This window comes from Hemicordylus capensis, chromosome 11 (genome assembly GCF_027244095.1).
Source record: "Hemicordylus capensis ecotype Gifberg chromosome 11, rHemCap1.1.pri, whole genome shotgun sequence".
NCBI classification, from domain to species: Eukaryota; Metazoa; Chordata; class Lepidosauria; order Squamata; family Cordylidae; genus Hemicordylus; species Hemicordylus capensis.
This window is the reverse complement of record NC_069667.1, coordinates 25,926,273-25,942,666: the sequence shown is the minus strand read 5'-3', so window position 1 is coordinate 25,942,666 and position 16,394 is coordinate 25,926,273. Positions and strand designations below refer to the sequence as shown.

Genomic DNA, 16,394 nt, shown 5'->3' with positions numbered 1-16,394 from the left:
GGGGGGGAATACTGTCAACAAAACTGCAAAGCTGTGTAGTCCATTTGTTAAAGTAACCATGAGAGACGCAATCTCTTCTGAAATGGGATTTTCATTGTCTTCCAAACTGCCTTATACTCATGCAATTTCCTGTACTTCACATTTCTCTATTTCTTTTTCCCCCCTTCTCAAACGAAGAACAGCAGCCAGAATTATTGCAAAGCATGGTCTGGAAATTGGAAATCACGTTTCTAATGCATGTTGGTAAAACATGCTGGCAGGGCCATTTCATTTCCACAAATAGCACTGACTCACTTATCCACAATTCCCCCCACACACACACACACACTACAAAATTGTCAAAAGAAATCTAGAAACTGAAAAGTGCAATTATTCACACTATGTTCATATCAACATATGAAACTGCCTTCTACTGAATAACATGCCAATGATCTATCCATCACAATATTGCCTACACTGACCAACAGCATCTCTCCAGATTTCCAAGGAGAGGGGTTCGTTAGCCCTATCTAGAGCTACCAGAGACAGAACTTGCTTCTGCATGCAAAACAGGTGCTCTATCAGGGAGCAATGCCTGCCTCCCATGACATACTTGAAAAGGAGGACTGCACAGAGATAATGCACATTTGATGAGTGGTTAATGCTTGCAAGAGGGGTCAGCTAGGGATCTGCAAGTCTGGAATTAAAATTGTGTGTCTTCTAATGAGGAATCTCCCGCTTGATAATACAGGCATAGAAAAAAAACAGCAATGGAACATAACTGAGCCTTTCTACATTGCTTCAGAAATATTTGGGATAGATAACTCAAAGATAACAGTTTTGTACCTTAATGGGCAGTTTCAGGCAGTTTGCATTGGAGGTGGGTGTTCTAGGCCATGGCCTCTCTCTTGTGGAGTGCCACAGGGCTCAGCCCTCACTCCCACACTTTTTAACATATATATGAAGCTGCTGGGTGTGGTCACCCAGTTCAGGGTGAGGTATCATTATTATGCTGACGATTCTCAGTTGTACATCGCCACCTTGGGCCAATCCAGGGATGCTGTGAATGTGTTGTCTTAGTGTCTGGAGGCTGTAAGGGTTTGGATGGACCAAAACAAGCTCAGGCTTAATCCCTCCAAGACAGAGTTGCTCTTGTTCAGTTCTCGATCTGGCCAGGTTCCAGCTCTGAGTGTTCCCTTGAAGGGGTCACGATCTCCTTGAAAGAGCAGGCTCATGATTAGGGGGTCATCCTGGACTCACGCTCCTGCTGGAACAGCAGGTGGAAGCCGTGGCCAGGAGAGCCACTCTGATCCATAGGGAGGCATCAAAGTGAAACATTATTTATATTGTTTAGCTATGGATGATCTTTGGGGAACAGAAGAGGCCTCTTATTCTGTGCTTGTTTGTTTCACTGATGGTGGCATGTATGCCGAAACGTTTTATTTCATGTATACCAACTTTATTTTTGCACAATAAAGTGTCTTTCTAAAGAGAGTTGATCTTTGTAAGTAAGATCAAGACAGATTCCAAGAGAGATTGTATTGCAGTATACTATGCTTTTTTCTACAACTAAATGTAAAGACTAAACTAATGACAACGGGTACAGCAACCAGCCTCAGAATTGATAATGAAGACATTGAAACGGTGGGTAGCTTTTGCTTTTTAGGATCAACCATCAACAGGAAAGGATCCAGCAGTCAAGAAATACGCCACAGACTAACACTTGGTAGGGTTGCAATGAAGGCCTTGGAAAGGATATTTAGATGCCGTGACATGTCTATACCTACAAAGATTAGAATCATCTGGACAATGGTTTTCCCCATAACACTCTATGGATGTGAAAACTGGACTTGAAGAAGCAAGGCAGAAAAAGTATTGATGTTTTTGAACTTTGGTGCTGGAGAAGACTTTGGAGGAGACCATGGACAGCCAGGAAAACAAACACACACATTTTCACTCGAGGCACAAATGACCAGGCTCACACTATCCTACTTTGGAAACATTATGCAAAAACCCAGCTGCCTTGAGAAGTCCACAATGCTGGGAAAAGTTGAAGGGAAGAGAAGAGGATGAACAACAGCCAAGTGGGTGGACTTGATTACGACAGCAATGAATAAACCTTTGAGAGACCTGAAAGGCCAGGCTGAAGACAGAACATCCTGGACAGAATCTACCTATGTGGTTGCTAAGAGTCGGTACTGACTTGACGGCACTTAATCAATCAATCAATCAATCCTTCCCCACATGTCCACGTTCACAGGGATAAGCCTTCCAGACAAATTAAGTATGAATGTGAAACACACCACATGACCAGCATCATATTTAAGAATGGGAGATTGTGTGTCTAGTTTTTCCTCCTTATGACTGGCTGCTCATGCAAGGACACCTTTTTTCTGAAATTTACACTTCTTTTTCCTCCTCTCTTTCAATGTTCCCTTCAGTGCCAAACTGCTCACAGCTGTATGATACATTCCCATGCCCCCCTGCAAGTCTATTCCTTCTCTGCAGTTATTGCTGTATTCAGTGAACATTTTTTGAACAGCATGTCTCACATCACAGGGGGATTTTGCTGTTGTCAACAGACAGTCATGAGATGAGCAGTGGATCTTTCTTTAGATGATGCACAATGTGGATGCTGCATCTTTCCAAGTGAGAATCGCCCTCCAAGCTGGGGGGGGGGGGAGTGGTACTGCGAGGCAGGACTGATGCAGGTATTTATGATCAGGCTCAGTGGAAACATCTACTGATGAAATCACTCACAGCCAGATGCTGCTGCATGCTGACCTCTCTCTAATTTTTGTTGAGCTTATCTCAGCCAAAGAGCAAGCAGCCAGATGGGCACAACCACCCTCTAAATTTGTTGGTCTTTTCGTAACTTCTACACACCTCTCTCAAAATTCCCCAGATGTTTTGGCTAAGCAGGAACTTGGATGATTTGTTTGATTTTAGGTGATAAAAAGCGAGTTTGGTGGCAACTCTAATCCTAATGTGATATATATATTGCCTCAATATCCAGTTCTATAAAGGCTGGCTGACATTCTGCACAATGTTGTGCGTGTCTTGCAGCACAACTTTCACACAGCTGCACAAGAGCACTCTTGCGTTCCATGCAGAAATTATGCAAATGCAGACAACAATTAGGCAATTACATTTTTACAGTTTTTGCATGTAGTGGCAGAAATGCGCCTGTACAATTGTTAAAACAGCACATTGCAACACACACATAATGTTGCACAGTATGTCAGCCATCATGATTAAAGTCCTAATTTTTTTAAAAAAATGAGAAGCAAATAATTGATGCAGTCTCCTGATATCGGCCAATTCCAAGATAATCCAGACACAAAGACTGTTGACATGTATATTGATTTATTTCATGTTTCAGAGAAGCAGAACACACTCCTCAAAATGAGATGAGGTAGTTCTTAAAACCTGCATATATTTATCCTATTAGCCGATTTGTTTAACTAAATCCAATTACAGTTGCCTGTGAATACTTGGCTCCCAGTCATAACCTTAACCTCATACAGTTGTTTAGGTGCCTTAAAAAGGCAATGCCTGCCTGGAAAAAGGAGATCCTACCCATAGAGGAATGCTCTTGCTAAGCAGAGTCCACCCTGGTTGCATTTGAATGGGAAACTACTGAGCACTGTAAGATATTCCCTGGGGGAGATCTGGGAGGAGTATCAAGGTCCCAGATTCCCTCCCTGGCAGCATCTCCAGACAGGGCTGAGAGAGTCTCCTGTCCGCAATATTGAGCTAAAGAGACCAATGCTCTGACTTGGTAGAAGGCAGCTTCCTGTGTTCCTATGATTTCAGCCTTCTCATAAAAATGTTTTATTAATCTGTGAAAGCACCCTTGTGAAAGGTTTTCATCTGAAGCACATTGGGCCTCTTAAAGATCGCAGGGAGTCATCCAAGGGTCCCCTCTCATTTATTTCTCCTTGAAAAGCAACAGACACATACTTTTTAATTAATAAAAGTCTAGAACCTTGAGCATCTACGTCTAATGAAATGGTCATGTGAATGTATAGCTAGCATTACAGAAGCACACACTACACCGTCCCAGAAGGAATCCTGTGTTTAACGAGTTGAACTTTTTGTATTCTTATCCAGTGATCGTATCGAAGAGAGAGCATTTTAGCCTCACATATTTTATGACCCACCCCCCCAAAAAAGTGAGGGTTAATATAAAGTATAAACCCAATCCTGAGCTTTTAGCAAAACAGCAGCTCTGGAAAAATGGCTACTGAGACAACAAATCCCATTTTGTCCCTCCCCACGAGAGAAGGAATCCTGAAATGTAGCAGCAGAACACAAGGTCATTAAGAAGCTTCTTCCCTGGATTATTAAAATCACCTTAGAACATCACAGCCGGATTCCAAGTCTTGCAGCATCAGCAAATTAGCGCTTAGCATAGCTCGTCCAATTCTTGCTTCAGCCCATCACCAATTTTATGCTTGTCACCAGGGTTGAAGGAGCAGCAACTCTTTAAAAGTGGGTAGGGGCTACATGTCCACACACAGAGATCTGAACTTCCAGTAGGCCTCATACAAAGAACATGCATCATCTATAGCAAAACATACAAACAGCCAATGTAACATAATTGCATCTTTCTCCCCACACCGCTGGGAGCCATTGAGACCTTGCCTTTCTGCATCTATTGTATGAAGAATGACAAGAGCACTCAGCAAATAATAAATGGCAACTTAAACACAACTGTAAAGTCAACAAAATAAATGCCTTTAGATTATTTTGTTTATGAAAAATAATAATAAAGCTTTCACATCACCATTATGAAATCTGAGCACTAATTGTTCAACCACACAGCCTGAGGATAATGAATTGCACTCTCTTTCTTGTTCAAAATCCTTCTCCAGTGCCCTTGGTTACATTTAATTTGACATTAAATCAAATGAGCATAAAAATATCTTTGGAGGATAAATAGGACGTATTTTGTAGTGCCAGTCTAGCAAATGGCAGTAGGTTGGTTTTTGGTTTTTTGTTTTTAAACCCCATTAAATTATTCTCTCATTACTTTCGGGAATGCTATAACTATCTTGTAAATGTAGTGGCCAAATAAAATTTGCAGAGGGCTGTGAGGGCATTGTGCAATTTTGGTATTTTGTTAAGTAAGGATGATTTGGATTAAGAATAACGAAGCAAAGTGATGGCTCCCTTCTATCCCCTTCTGCCTCATGCAGTGGTAAGATTTCATTTGCGGGAGGTTTTCAAGCAGAGGCTGGGACAGGCATCTGGCAGGGATACTGCAAAAGTAAGCAGGGCCTTGGACAAAAAGACCTCAAAAGGTGCCCTTCTTACTCATATCCTGCGATTTATTACAGAGCATTACGATATATTCCTTTCCGTGACTGTTGATAGTCTCTCATTTTTCTGTTGAGAAGCCAAGTTCCTTTGGGACAGGGAATCATCTTATTCCTTTTGCCCCCAGAATGCACCACGAGTTGTGTGGGAGCGGAAGCAAGTGATGGTGGGGCCGGAAGAGTGGGGCAGGGGAGGCTGGCTTGTGTGGCTTCTGTTAGAGCTGGAAGGGGCACAAAAAGAGAGACTGGAAGACAGCTGGGGCAGAGCAGGGGACAATTCCAACAGTGCATTGATTCACAGTAGCCCAAGGGATAGAAATATTAGTAAAAAGTTCAGTGACAGAACACAGTGCTAACCTTACAAGGTTTGTACATCAGTGGGCATATAAAATCAAGTTTCCCGCAGCTACAGACATTACTCTGACAACCCCTTTTGCAGTCACAAGACATTAGTTCATAAATGGTGTGCCACAATTCTAGAAAAGCAGATCACTTTGGCACTCCTGATTCTCTAGTTTGAGGCCACTCCCATATTTCCAGGGGTGGGTATTCAATGTGAGGCAAAGTAGCTTCTCTCCATATACGCTACTTCGACAACATGCTCGTAGTACATGCTCTACAAATACTGCTACAGTATTGCTACAGATAGTGAGATGTTTGATGCCAACATGTAATATGATGCTTTTATTGCTTTTTTCACACAGTTATTTGTTGTAGAGGACAATGAATTGTCCCAGAAGGCAAAGTATTGCTCTAGGAATGTCTTTCTGAGGACGGATGGGACAAGAATGTACAGGCCTTGGTCACCTGTGGGAATTCATTCCATATTTTCCACATGGTGGAATTTTCTGGAACTTTCCAGGATTTTCTGGGATTTTCTGGAAAGGAAGAGAGTTGCATCACATACAGATGCAGCATGGAGCCATCTGAAAGCTACCAATCTCTCTTCACCAACATGTCATAGCATTTGGAACATCTGTGATGATAATACAAAATTTCCACACCAGCAGTGCAGGTTTCTACAGGGTGGTGGCATATTAAACTAAATGGTGCTGTGCCTAAGAACAGGCAGGAGAAGTAGCACAGGACAAGGCCTGATGAGGCAACAGGGACAGCAGAACTAGGGAAGCGCTGAACTAGCTCGGGTGCCCGCATCCGAATCGGTTCCGCGAGGCGGGGATCGGTTCCTTTAAAAACCAGGCAAGCTGGTCATTACCTGCTCCTCTGCTGCCTCGCCACTTATTCAGGCACGGTGCTCACTTGCCAAAAGGCAGTGTGCAGTTGCAGCGCTGCTTCCAGCACCAGCACATACATGCTTGGATAGCAAGCACCATGCCCGGAAAATCAGTGGAGCAGAGGAGGAGCAGTAACGACTGGCTTACCTGGTTTTATAGGAACCAATTGGAATTAAGATCCTAACCACCCAGAGACACACGTTTTGGGTGGTATAGAAATATGCTAAATAAAATTAGTAAATAAAAATAATGCCTCTCAGCACGTGGTGAAAAATATCCAACCAAGAAAAACCTTCATGAAAAGGACCCTTGAAATTCCCCCAATAAGATCCACCCCCTTGGCTTCACTCATGGGACAGTCTCTATCTCCATGTGCCTTCTCCATTTGCGGGGCTGGCAGCCAGCATAAACCCTAAACTCATGGATGATATATTCTGTGTCCATGTCCAGCCCTTCTTTCAGGTCATCCATCTATCTCTCCTTCCTCCTTCCTGTGATCCTCAGGGCCAAACCCTCTGACTCCCGAAGAGGCAGCTTTTAACCGTGCGGCAAGAACCTTGCCTTCATGACCAACCAGGACTGAATGCAGCCAGGCCAGCCATTACGTACACCACTTAGTTTCTGTTTTGCGTCTGGGCACTTGAGAAACCAGGATCGAGGGTCCTGACTGAGCACCCTCGGCAATCACACAGTGGAGGAAGGTGGGCAGGGACAGAGTGCACTGAAGGGCATTGGGGAGGAAAGCAAGCCAGAAACCAGCAAGGAGGTGGGCCCTGCCCACTTGACTTCCACCCAGGGAGTTGTGGTGCCCCCCCCACAAGAATTGGTGCTCTAGACCGCTGCCTAGGTCTGCCTAGTGAACAGGCTGGGGTGATTCAAAGTATTTACATCCACCCCTCCAGTGCAGTACTGCTCAGGGCTGCTCCCAACAACCAAACCATAAAGACCATTACCTAGATTCCCCATGGCACAGTGTTATTACAGGGTAGTGTGAGTAAAAAATGGCTGCTGCCATTGGGAATAAATGGAGGTGGCTGAAGTAGTGCAACTCCAGTCCAAAACTATTTAATAAAAGAAAACACACTTGCTTGGGAAAACAAGCACAAGTGAAACAAAACAGAAACAAAGAAGAGTAAAATCAAACCTAAAGCAAAACACACCTAAACAAAAATGATTTTTGTTTCTTGCACATGTCTCGTTCTCGGTGGGAAAAGAGTTTGTTCTCCTTGACTGAAGCAACTGCAATTTTTTTCCAGCCTCCCCCCACCCCCGTATTCTTACTTCTCATCTGCCTGCAAAAGGAAATTACCCTGCTGAAAAATTCTCAGCCACTGCCCATTTCTTAGAAGCAACAAGATGTACCTTAGCTGCGTAACAGAAGAATAAAGACGATGCAGGCATAATTGTTCAGTTTTCAAAGAGCTGTAAGGTATTTTTCATGGAAAAGCTTCCAGACAATGGGGGGAAAATAACCCTAGAAATTTCAACACATTAAGGTGCACACTGTTATCTTTTAGAATTGTGCAAGAATTTCTCATCCTTCAAGAGGCTACCTGCACCCATTAAAAATATTTTTTTTTTCAGACTTCATGGGCCATTCTGTAACACTCTGAGACACTTAAAGCATCTGTTCCCATCAATCTGCTGGTACTCCAACTCAGGAATAACACCCCTCCCTCCCCACTTCAGAATCATAGCACACTCCACTTTTATGACAATGAATACAGAAGAACTACCAAAGAGAGACCACAGCTGCTTCTTTCTTCTGTGCCAGCTAAACTGTAATCACCCAGACTAGATATGCAACACACATCCAAGGGTTTCTCTCCCCAAAATGTAGCACAATTTTATATACAAATAAGTGTCTTGCAGGGTTCACTACCATATTTCAGGAAGGAAGAAGGGGGGAGCGGGGTAAGGTTTGATGCAATGGATCTTCTCAACTTAACCGAGTGGGGAAGGATGCACAATGGCTCTGAAATTTTAGTAGCGATTTGGCACTTGTGACTGGTGAGCAACTATGAACAAAGTATACTTCTGGTACACAGGAGAAATGTAGGGAAGCAATTTCCACCAATATATAATGTCCTTTTGCCAAGTGGTTGGAAACCAACAGGACAAGCTATTCAGAACTCAGAGTGAACCCATACTTTGCAAATCCTGTTTACTGCTATAACACAAATGCAGAGGTTAGGCGGAGAAAAAGAGCACCATGTACACAGCGTTTTTAAGGGTTATCTGTATAGATGAACCAGTGAATGGGTGCAAATTGTTAAGGATCTCCCTTCTACCCTTTCCTCCCTCCAAAGTGGCCTCCCCATTCCCTTTACAAGGTAAAGCCAAGGTCAAGAACCATTTGTCTAGTTTTGCCCACAGAAAGCTTCCAGGTTGAACTTGAGAACATAAGAAGAGCTCTGACCAAGGTCCATCAAGCCCAGTTTTAAAAACAGCCAACCAAATGCCTCTGGGAAGCCCATAAACAGGCCAGGAAGGCAACAGACCTTCCTTAGCAATTTGTATTTAGGAGATATACTGCATCTGAACAAGGAGGCTTCACATTAAACACATTACTACTAATAGCTAGTGGCAGGTCATGGACATCATCTAATGCCCTTTTGAAGTCCTCCGTACTAGACCCTACCACGGACATTGGAGCGCTATTACATAAAATATTTGCAAGTGATCTGCAGCATGATAATCTTGGAAATAACCAGACACACCTTATGAACAGTTATCATATCGCAGATCTGCAGCCTTTTTAAGCTTCCCTGTACTTTCTGAAACAATCTCCCCACAACTTTCCATTTGCGAAAATTAAGAAATTCAGACACACCACTTTGTCAGTAATTCTAGCTCTTTATGAACTTACCTTAATTAGCACTCTGCTTTTTAAAAGCAGGTAGAATACTATTAAAGAGAATGGGAAGCGGTTTTAACTGAATGCTGGTTTTTAAAAAAGGAAAATCTGAGCACTGTGACCGACTGCTGCGTTCCACTGAGCTGGGGGTGGCAGGGAAAGTTCAGATATTTCAACTGGATTTTGCAGCTAACTATTTATTAAAATGTGTCACCTCATTTTGAGAATAAATAGTGATAAAGGCATACTCACTTCCTGCAAAGTCAGTCGGTTTAAGTGGGGGGAAGGTGGAGATAATTAAAAGCCTTTTCATTCGACAACTGCAAACCTGTAGCCTCCAACATTCTGCACTAATTGCAATGGATGATTTGGTTGCATCAGTTCCGGCTCACAGTCTTAGCAACTACTTGGGCTCGCAGAACTGATCCTTCCCATCCATTCACCCCAAGGAAGACAGGCGCTGGAGAAAGTGTTACAAATACAGGGAAATCACACAACCTCCAGCTCTATAGATCCCCCCGGCTCCCTACAGCTTTAACAAGCTATTGTCAGCTTGGATACGCTGGAGGTTTCTTCATCTGCTTACTTCTTTGTTATTACTCCAGACTTATTAAGTGGTATAGCATAAAAGGACAGATGATACATTTTACCTGAGTTGAAGTTATATACTCAGGCTGTTCTCACAATCCTAAACGGAGCTGGAGGAGTACTAGCCATGAAGTAAGAGTCAGGCACAATCCCTGTCAGCAGTCACGTATTTGCAAATATCAAGGTGGGAAGAAGGGAGAGTGGCCAACTTTTCAACCAACCCTCATTGAATGCTGGGGAAAGAATGTGCGTTGCTTGCACTCATCCAACCCAATTCCCAGCTCCTACATGACCATTCTTCCCTTTTCTACCTTGCTCTTTGTAAGCACCCAACCATTGATGGGAAGCATGCACGGCTCTCCGATCCTGTTTAGGGTTGTGAGCAGTGTTCCCTCTAAGGCACTCACACATTTTTTGATGTCCGCTCAGTTAATTTTAGATCTCCAATGGGATACCAAAATTTCACCACTGAAACCTCTCTTGTTCCATGAACCAGCCACTCTGCTAGAGTCTACTACTACAGATGCGTCCCCCCCATGCCTGCTTAAAGTCAATCCACAATTCCCTTTGGATGATGGCTGCACCAAACGTTCCCCTATTGCAGTTGCCAAGATAAAAGGACTGTGACATAAAGCACTTTTCAGCACTCTTAAAACCACCACAGCTAAGTGAGAATGCATAGACTCCACACTTATCTTACCCCCCTTTTAAAAGAACACCACCAAATTGCAACTGTCCTCCACATGGCATCCCCCAAATACCTCAAAAGGTCACAGAGGATGCTAGATGCAGCTCTTCATTCCACATCCAAAAACTCCTGCAGAAATGGGGAGGATCCTGGGATACCTCTAAAATCCCATTATCAGCTAAGATTCTACACAAGACTCCTCATTCACAAACGCATCTCTCTGTTTAACACTCTACACCCCACCCCATCACCACCGCACACACACTGAGGTGTGAAACGGCCCTCACTGGGTGGCTTTGAGCAGGTGACTGTTCATTTATTTGCATTAATTTGTTACTACTTAGATAGGTGGTATATAAATGTAACAATGAATGAATGAATGAATGAATGAATGAATGAATATATATATACACACACACACACACCTGCCTCACTAGGCTGGTGCTGAAATGCTACTTTTTGCTCCTTGCAAGAATGGCGGAAACAGAGCTGTAACCAATGAATACAATTCTACCTTCCACAAAACCAAACCAATATGCCCAAGAATCGCAAGCTTGCATTGACATACACATCACAAAAGACAAGGAGGAGCTCCTTATGAAACAACTGAGTAAGCTTCTAAAACAGGACATTCCCAATGGGGTTAACTACTTCAGCGACAAGTATTTTTAAAACTGCAGGTGTTAGTCATTATTTTTAAAGGAAGAAGAGCAATTACAAAGACTTCAGGGAGGCTATAACAGGGTAAGGCAATTACCATCAGATACATGAGTTTTAACACTACCTTTAGAAAATGCTCCCGAGGCTGACGTAGTTGCCCTACTGCTGGCTTGTTGTTAAGGCTGAACTTTTTGATAAGAGCTAGTCTGGTCTGTAGCTAACTAAAGCGTTTAATTTGAAGAAATGCCTCTCATTGAGCTACCTCCCTGAAAAAGCCATGGAATTTGGAGTGAAGAGCCAGTGTTCATTCCCCTCTGGCTTCACTCCTGAGCTACTCCATGAACAGCTTCTGCATTTAAAAAAACATCCCATCCCCACTTGATGCAGGCTGCCCCCTCTGATTTTGTCCCTTCCTCCAAGTGTCAGGCCAGTTCGTGTAGCTTGATGGGTGGGTGTGGGGGTGGGGTTTTTAAAGAGTCTCCCCTCCCACTTTTATGTAAAGGGAAGTGGCTTCACAACTGACACAAAGACTAGCCAGTCAGCACAACGCACTGCCCTGCTCTAAGAAGGATGGCGGTGGTGGTGGGGGGAGGAGGCCTTGCCTCCCAATTGAAAGCATCAAACCAGCCAAGCAGTCCCCTGCAAAAAATCCAGTCACTGCTCTAAACAAATGCAGGTTCTCCCAAAGCAATCCCTGGAAGGCAGCTGCAAACTATATGTCACTGATCTGCAGTGACTGTGCTTTCACAGCATGTTCCCTGATGAAATTATGTATGTCTGCACACAGCCCAAGCTACCTTGGAGTGAGTCAGAGAATTTATTTGCTCAGTGCCCAAAAGTGAGGCTTCTAGCAGAGGAAGACTTTTTAAAAAATCATTATTATGTACATTCCAGAATGTTTTACCTCATTAAGTAAGTCCAAATAGGAAACAAAACATTTACTGAAAAGTTATCATGCAAGACATCCTATGGGCAAGTTAACTAATACAGTTACATAGGCTTTCGTAACATACTAAACCACCCAAAATATCCCCTATAATCCCATATCCCAATTTTAAAAATCACAGAAGACTAATTAAACATACAGCTTTATCATGCAAAAACATTTATACAATGGTTACAATGCAAATAAATAGGGGAGAGGGGAACAGATAAAAGGTATATGTTTTTATTTGAAATAGGAATAGTGATGAATGATGAGATGACAAAGAACTATTTACTCTGCAAAGCACTCAAGAAGACGGAATCCAATTTTACCATATTTCAATTTTTCCCTTGGCTTATCACACCCGCTTTAGATTTCCTTAAATCCATTTCTCAAAAGAGATTTAATATTAAAAGAAAACAAATCCTTAAACAAGTGCCTTCCTAATTGCTCTGAGCCCCTTCTTTTTTGTAGTACTACTACTTTTGAAGAAATCTACTTTGTACAGTGTAGAGTTTTCTACACTCAACATAACCTTTTGGAACTCACTGTCACAAAATTTGGTGATGGTCACTTGCATAGAAGACTTTATGCAAGGATTAGACAAGTTCACAGGAGGAGAGATGTAACAGTGGCTATGAGCCATGATGGCTAAATGGATATTCCATGTACAAAGGAAGCGTGTCACTAACTAGCAGTTGTTGCAAAGCAATAACTGAAGTACACCGAGCAGGTTGGATTACAACAGCAATCTTCACTATTATTTGAGTGGGGATCACTGAAAAAAGACCCCAAAGAGACCCCAAAAATCAATTTCTCACCATGCCAACTTCCACACAGTGCTGCATTTCCCAGTGCTGGACAGGGAAGGGATTTTAAGGGAAATGGAGCCCTGTTGAGCCCCAACACCATCTTGAAAGGAACAGAGAGTGCTGGGATGTGTGGTCTTTCCCACAGCTTTCTTCATAGAGTTCAATGGGGAAAGTGCTGGGAACGACTATGCTTTCCAGCACTCCATGTGCATCTTTCAAGATGGTGCCAGGGCTCCGTCTCCCTTAAAGCCCCACCCCCAGCACTGGGCAGAACACAGCATTCTGTGGTGGGAAGAGTTGCCTCTGGGCACTGCCAAGGGAGCTGCAAGGAGTATTTGACTTCAGCTAAAGCTGCACACAGGCCTATCAAACAATGTCTCAGGGAACCGTCCTTGGCATTAAAGGAAGTCGACTCTGCCTCTCAGACCTTGCAATGACCACCACTGGACTCAAAGATCTCCAAGGCCCCTTCCAACTTTAAACTTCTAGGGAGGATATTACCTCTTGCATGGCTTGTAGGCTTCCTGGGAGAGACAGTGTTTGGCCACTTTGGAAAACAGAATGATAGACCATTTCACCAGGGCTCTTCAACACACTCCCTTCTCCAGAATGAATTATGTTCTCCCCCAACAGATGTCTTCCACACTATCCCCTAATCTGTGCAAGTTGGGGACTATTTGATAAGGCCCTATTTGAATTCTATCTGGTTTTTACCAGAGGTGTCAAAACTGTTATGCCTCAACACACGCCAAAACATGGGATAGTATGAGCCAAGGAAGCCCCATTAGAAAACAAGAGGGAAGGCCTCTTATGGAGCCAGGCACAATTTGGATTCATTGGGATTCGACGATGGAGCAAGATCTGAAAGAATTCTAGCCTTCGCTTTTATTTCCTTTGTGTTGTTATGTCCTTATGTTATGTGCATTTCTTGCAGTATTCAGTAGAAAGACTGGAAACATGGGGTGGGGGGTGACACAGTGTTTGCTTGCAGGACTGGAGAGTGCGTTTTGTCACCATTATGGCTCATTATATAGAATTGTTGCCCCTTTGTAAGATATAGATGAGATGCTCCAAATTAACATCATTTCCTCTTTCAGTGATGCCAACGAAAATAACAGAGATTAAAGATGTCGAGGAGCCAGTTCCCATTTCTCTCTTACCTCGCTGTCCTTTTCAAAACATACCATGTTGCTTGGAAGAATTAAAATATGCCAAGACCTAGTGTTTGCAGAACTATGCAGCTTGAAAACAATTATTGTAGCTCTGCAGCAGACGGCTTAGATGAGGGGCAGATTTTATTGAATTGTACCGCTTCAGACCGAACGTGGGGTATCAGGTTTTCTCCCTCCCCACCCTCCTAGTTTGTGCATATAAGACAACTAGCATGCAGGATAAAACGCTACTGGCATGGCATAGTTACAATGAGGAATCGTTCTACCATTCGAAGCCCTCAACAGTCTATCAGTCATACGATGACCCAAGTTCAGCAGCAATACTTCACATGCAAGCCCAAAACTCTCAAGGAAAGCATTTTAATTAGAAGTTACTCCCATTTTTCTCTGGTATGAGGTGAATTTGGATCAGTTTTGGGGATGGTGGAAAGCTGTTCAGGTGTAATTTCATTCACAGGCTTATTTTTCTGTCAAGCAGGGACAGCTTCTCCCCTAGGGGGCCAGTGGGGGCATCTTGCCCCAGAGGAACACAGAAACATAGGAAGATGACTTACACTGAGTCAAACCCTTGGTCCAACTAGCTCAGGCCTGCTCAGCTTCAGCCCTCCCGCAGATGTTGGCCTACAACTCCCATAATCCATGGATATTGGCCACTGTAGCTGAGGATTATGACACTTGTAATCCAAAAACAGTTTGCGGGGGGTGGGGGGCAAAGTTGAGCAGGCCTGATATATCTCAATATTGTCTACACAGACTGGCAGAAACTCTCCAATGCTTTAGGCAGGAGACGTTCCCAGCCCTACCTGGAGATGCTGCCAGGGATTGAAACTTGAACCCTCTTCATGCAAAGCAGATGGAACCTAGGTAGCTGCCTTACAACAGGCCATCTAGCTCAGTATTTTCTACACTGACTGGCAGCAGCTCTCCAAGGTTTCAGGCAGGAGTGTCTCCCAGCCCTAACTATAGGGACACCAGGGGACCTTGAACCTGGGACCTTCTGCATGCAAAGCAGATGCTCTACCACTGAACCAAAAATTGAGCAAAATTTTGCTAACTTTTTGACAGTCAAATATACTCTTTTGCTCTGATGAATCAAATATAGTCAAATATTGAGTCAAATATACTCTTTATACTCTGATGAATTTTATTTAAATTATCTTTTAATTAATGAGGACACTGATATTATTTCTGTTATGGCCAAGTTTTGTTATATTGTTTGTAAAATACGTACTGCTTTATTGTAAATGTTTGCTGGTCAATGACCGAATAAACTTATAACTAACTCTTTTGCAGGCATACGTCTTGGTGCACCAAGCTTTTATTTCATTCCTGTGCACACTCTTTTCCTGTCTGCTATTTGTGATTTAAAACAAAACAAAAAACCCTCCATTTAAAAAACAACAACAACGATTATCTGTTTTCCTTGTGATTTTAGTTTGTACACTACCTTGGATGCCTTTGTGAAAGAGAGCAAAGAGGCAGCATAAAACTGTTTACATGAATGTGTTCATCCTTCATAAAACCTGACATTAAATCTCGGCACTGAAAACAAATATGAATGTTGAGGCTTCACAGGAATTGAGCCTTGGGCCACCACAGCTGCACATGATCCTGCCAATCATGTTGGTCCACTCGAGAGATAGACAGATGCCTCCGCTGTTTTTTGCTGCAATCAAGCTTCTCATGGTTTCCTTTGATTACAATGCTCACCCAAACAGTGGGTGCAATAATACATTGCAAGTTGCACATTAAGATGTGTATTCTGCGTAAAATACAGAACGTTGAGAGAAAGAGAGTGCACACAGGTCCTTACTACTCTCTGCAGCTTTCTGCTGCCTTGGCACTTGTTCCAAGTGCATGCTGGCACAACACATGGGTACTTGGGACAAGTGTCACAGCAGCAGAGAAGAAGGTAAGGACCTGCTCTCCTTTTTTAAAAAAAAAAAAGATCCTACTCACCCTCCCTCCCACTCTCCCCTAGTGCCGAACTGGTTCAGTGTTGAACTCGTGCATGAACTTTGGTTGGTGCACATCCCTATCATACAACTCTTCCTTTATGCCGAGTGAAGACATTCGTCTGTCTTGTTCAGTATTGTCTATACTGACTGGTAGAGGCTCTTCAGGATTTTGAAGGGTGGCTTTTTTCTTTTCTTCCCG

General features: G+C 43.2%; 1 protein-coding gene across 13 annotated transcripts in view; it reads right to left on the bottom strand.

Moving 5' to 3' along the window:
* The window catches only part of PCDH11X (protocadherin 11 X-linked), a 651,427-nt gene that overhangs the window by 578,540 nt on the left and 56,493 nt on the right, over nucleotides 1–16,394 (bottom strand). For 5 of the 13 annotated variants that reach the window (XM_053273690.1, XM_053273691.1, XM_053273692.1 and 2 more), the window contains exon 1: nucleotides 11,183–11,202. The exons of 3 other annotated variants lie outside the window; for them this stretch is intronic. The gene's annotated coding sequence lies outside the window, so the exon portion shown is untranslated. Of the gene's footprint in view, nucleotides 1–4,335; nucleotides 4,547–11,182; nucleotides 11,203–11,452; nucleotides 11,717–16,394 lie in introns of those variants that run through there. 5 more of the 13 variants (XM_053273702.1, XM_053273701.1, XM_053273703.1 and 2 more) reach the window with 3 other exon arrangements.